At 38.4% G+C, this 4,839-nt stretch overlaps 1 long non-coding RNA gene across 1 annotated transcript; it reads left to right on the top strand.

Annotated features, from left to right (window-relative positions):
* The first annotated feature begins 2,100 nt into the window (after nt 1–2,100).
* Nucleotides 2,101–3,863, top strand: LOC129347330 (uncharacterized). Its single transcript, XR_008599377.1, has 3 exons — nt 2,101–2,172; nt 2,760–2,910; nt 3,757–3,863. It is a non-coding gene; the product is annotated as an uncharacterized LOC129347330 (long non-coding RNA).
* The last annotated feature ends 976 nt before the right edge of the window (nt 3,864–4,839 follow it).

Raw genomic sequence — 4,839 nt, 5'->3', positions numbered from 1 at the left:
AAGAATGGCTGGTCTTCACTTCAACCTCCAAACCTGGAGCCCTTGCTGTGTTAAGCAGCCAAAGGAGCCATGTCCAGCACCAAGTGCTTTTTCTCAAGATGAAAAAGTTTTGAAAAGCATGAATGTACTTTTCTCTTTACTGAGACACAAAAAACAAATGTTGGCTGGTGTAGAAAACTCCTTAATGGACATTAGTTAGTAAAAACTTATATTACCAGTCACTGCTTGGTCTTCTTAGTTGGTGGCATTTGCTGGCTGTAAACATAGATTTAATTTTCTATAAAGAAAAAACAATTGCAATGCAGTTATGGTTTATTTTCTACTTAATCTGAAGTATTTTTGATTTAGCACTGATTGGTATGCTTTTGTGTTTCCCACCAGATAGTCTTTAAACATCTGTGTGTCTTCCAGTCAGGGAAAGACATAACTGCAATCTTCCACAAGTGTTTGCTCAGTAATAGCACCTGAAGGAAACACACTTCGAAATGCTTAATGTAGCTTTAACATTTAGAGTGCAATTTCAATGCTGATGCTAATTATGCATTGCCTTTGTGGAAGATTTTATTTTTGTGCCCAGAGATGTTTTAAGGCTGAGTTCACTGAGGAATGATTTTAAAAACACCTCTCCTTAGTGCAGTTTAGCAGGCCAAATGATTTTGGTGGGAGGATTGGTGGTTTGTATGACTTTTTCCCTGTTTTTGGGCCCTGGGGCAATTACCAAACTGTAGCAGCTGGTTGTTGTTGGCGTACGTTCTTAGTTAGAGAGCAAGTGTGTAATGTTTCTGGAAAGAGACGCTGCTATTGATTCACAGTTTTAACATTTCTTAAGAGAGATTTCAGAGCAGTCAGTAGCAGAGTACTAAGGTAAAGTTAGAACCAGTAGAAGTGCATTTAGTCTTTTAGCCTCTGCTACTTTTTCCTCAAAACACTGACCATGAAGAGAGTGTTCAGAGGTATGTCTATTGCCATCCTCACCATCATTAGAGGGAAATGTCAACTAAATGTGGCTCTTGCTTTGGAAGGAACCATGAAAGACCAGACCTCTGTACTGCCTTTTGAAAGTAATTCAGATGATCTTTTTCAAGCTTTATCTTTGATGCTCACAGCAAAGAAAACAAAGCTTTGGCTGTGAATGTTAGTTGAGAAGCTAGATGTAGTTTTAATTTATGTTTTGCCAATCATCTTCAGTATGTACATCAACTTTGCTTTTAAAATTCATATTAAATATCAGCATCTGTTTTACAAGCAGCTGTAAATTTTCATCTGAGTGGTTGAGGCTACTAGTTTATATTGAACACTTTACAATGTTGTTGACAGAAAACAAGATGTTGTTTGATATACTGTAGTGTGCTTGAGGTCAGACTGGCCTCAGAGTGTAGTTTACCTCTTATTCCTTCTGTGTACAGCCACATGACGTTGCACAATGTAGAGTAATCCTGGCCAAAAGGTGGAGGAAGGTGACAGGCAGGCTCAGCAGACTTAGAAGATTTTATATCAGGTGCTTCTTCATTCATGTGAAACTCAAAGAGAAAAAAGATTTGCAAGGAGAAAATAATTTCAAAATTAATCCATAGCTACTGAAACACAGGCACATGTTTAAGCAGCACAGCCTCACCTGTAGCTTATATATATGGAGATCACTTCTCACCTGTATCCAGACAGCAGGGTGACCTACTCTCCAACCTGCAAGCAAACAAACCACAAACAACATCACCGTACAAATACAAGCTCACTAGCATCTGTAAATGTCTCCGTATGAGATAAACATCTAAAATCTAAACTAAATGACGCTTTTCAATACAAAACAAACAATCATGGAGCAAGAAAAAAACCCTCCATTTGGTCTGGCCCAGTGATGTCACTGGCACAGGGGCGGATCTACTAGGGTGGCATAGGGTAGCAACTGCCACCCCTAGAAGATGCCTTGCCACCCCGGCTGCCACCCCAGTTCTGAACGATCTAATTAAAAAATATGTATATGAAAAGTTGTGGCCGGCTGTAAAGAGCGAAAGTCCAGGAAAGACGAATAACGAGTGAAACTCCGATGTCCGAGTGCTTTTGAATGCACCATGTAGACGTCACGTCCTGTACAGATACGAGGCGACACGCCCCCCTGAGGGGGCTGATCTTAGACCTCACTCATGTGGATGACAGCTGGACTTCGGTGTGACAGTAAGACACTAGTTAGACTGGGTTAGACTACATGCTAATATAACTGTTCACAATGTATTAAATGCTAATAGTGTCGAAATTCACATAAAGTGTTTGCTTGTGAGACGAGCCACAGTTTCCAGTGAACCTGGGCCTTGCTAATTTTTACTTCTGTAGCTAGCTAATGTTAGAGAACAGCCACAGAAGGATGGTGGGGGATCGTCTGTGGAAGTTTTTCTCTTTTTTGATAATTACAACCTGTGGTTCTGACAACAGACTGTAAGTCAAAAGAAATCCCACATTCACTAAGACTTTACATGACATTAAAGTGTAACCAAACCCCCAGTCACACCAGGTTTTCATGCACTGTTTAAAAACTACATCCTGCTTATTTAATGCTGGTTTTTATCATTTTGGTGTCAAGGACATAACACCAACATTGTTGTTTTTCATCACAGTACAGTCATATCATTTAGTTTACAGCTGAAAAAACGTTTACATGTTAAGTATCTCTTTAAGGGTTTAAATTGTACACATCAGATTGTATCATAGTTAATAATGAAGACTATCAAAGGAAAAACATAGTTCAGTCAGTGTGAATGTTGTAGGAGACAGTAAAGAATGAAGAGGAAGGGAACCACCAGCAGCTTTTCCCAGCCTAAAAGAAGAGAGGAGGAAGAACATCCCAGAGAGGAGATGGAGGAGGAAGAGTTCAGAGAGAGAAAGAAATGAAGGCATGCAGAGCTCAGACAGTGAAAGGTAAATCAGACTATCTCTGGTCCAGCTGGTCCACATGCTATGAATTTTGCTTTAGTATAATATATCTGAGTAAGAGGTACACCTGTCACAATAATTACCTTTTTGGACAAATTATTATCTGATGTAGTTAGTCTTTTAATTTTAAGATGATAAGAAGATCCTTAATTCTGAAGAATATCCAAATATTGGAATTATAGAATTATTGTAAGAAATGTCTCAAATAAAGAGCATCAAAAAATAAAACCACAAATCTAAGACAATAAATAAAATGATCTGGACTCTGACTCTGTTGTAGATGAATTGATAATGTAATCATTGTGGCAGGCTGAACATAAGCATAGATCACACAAATGCAGATTTCCCAAAACAGTGCATAAGAGAGACATTGTCTAGTCTTAATCTAATTTGTTGCTAAATTTAAGAAACATTTTTAACATATATAGCATTTGGTTTCTTAAAAGTGTATAAGGTTGACTTTATGTCAATTTAAATCTTTTCCCCTTTCTGCTAGACATATCAGATCACATATTGTGAGTGACAGCTAATAAGAACAACTCATGTTTAGGATTGGCTGACAAATACAAATGATATTTACTTATTTAACATACTTATTTCAGCAGTATTTTCATCAATTTGATAATGCCTGCTGGTTGGTTTCATCCAAATCCATCATTCCATTTTTGAGTAATGTTGCTAACAGACAGACAGACAAACCAATGCCAATCATCACATGACTCTACCAAGGCTATATATATATATATGTGTGTGTGTGTGTGTGTGTGTGTGTGTGTGTGTATATAAATAAAACCCTAAAATATATCTGCCACCCTATTAATTTTTCTCTAGATCTGCCCCTGCTCTGGCATCACCAGTACCTTAAATCCAGGAAGTGCTCGGCGGCTCGGTTTCCAAACACCTGGATGGAGGGTCAGAACGAAGGGACAAAGAAAATGTAAGTATGAACAAAGGAACAAACTATCAAACACATGTGAACTACTGAAACTAATTATTAGTATGATCAATGTAAACTGTGAAATAATGTTGACTCAGACAAACCCGGGATAGTGTGTGCTGCAATTTTACACTAGCATGGTTTATTTAAAGTGAAATATGCAGATAAAGAGAGTAGTAGTGTGTGATGTGTTGAATGAAAAGAGAGGAAAGTAGTCAGGAAAGAAAAGAGTTCTCACCCACTTTGTCATACAGAAAATAAACAGTTATACACTTGTTCCTTTGTTTATTGGTCATTCTTCAAGATAAGACCATTCTTGAAAATAAAAAGTGGAGCACCCGGGTAGCTCAATGGGTTAACCGGGCAATCCATGTACAGGGCTTCCTTGATGCAGCGGCCCGGGTTCGATTCCGGCCCTTTGCTGCATGGTTTTCCCCCGCTCTTCTCCCTCCTTCCTGTCTGTCTCCACTGCACCTATCAAATAAAGCTGTACAAAGGCAAAAAAGTAAATAAAAACCAAGGGTGAGCGTGATGACAGATCCAAAATACCATAAATTATGCAGCTGAGTCTCACCTGCCTGCTCTACATGCCTTTTTAATTGCCCCCTGGGGACAAATAAAGTTGTCTGAATCTGAATCTGAAATCACATTTGGTTATTTAACAGGATTCAGCTGACTAGAGCGGCCAAGCCTCGTCCTGAGTTCTCTACCTTCTTCATCATGGTATTGCCCCTTTCAGGTAAGTGTGATTCACAATTACAGTAACATAAGAGACCATTGATATATAAAAGCAACGTTTTATCTCCCTGGAGCAAGAACTGTATGTTAGACTAACAGGAATATCATAATTAGGTGAACAAGAATATTCAAGTTGGCAGAACTTTTGTCAAAACTTGTTGATGACAAATCTATTCCATCACGTTGCCTTGAAATTTAGAGGTTTTGTCAACTTTTCTTTTGTTGTTTTTTACAGTGTC

The sequence above is a fragment of the Amphiprion ocellaris genome, chromosome 17 (genome assembly GCF_022539595.1).
Source record: "Amphiprion ocellaris isolate individual 3 ecotype Okinawa chromosome 17, ASM2253959v1, whole genome shotgun sequence".
Classification (NCBI taxonomy): Eukaryota; Metazoa; Chordata; class Actinopteri; family Pomacentridae; genus Amphiprion; species Amphiprion ocellaris.
The sequence above is the reverse complement of the archived record's forward strand: the minus strand, read 5'-3'. Positions and strand labels throughout refer to the sequence as shown.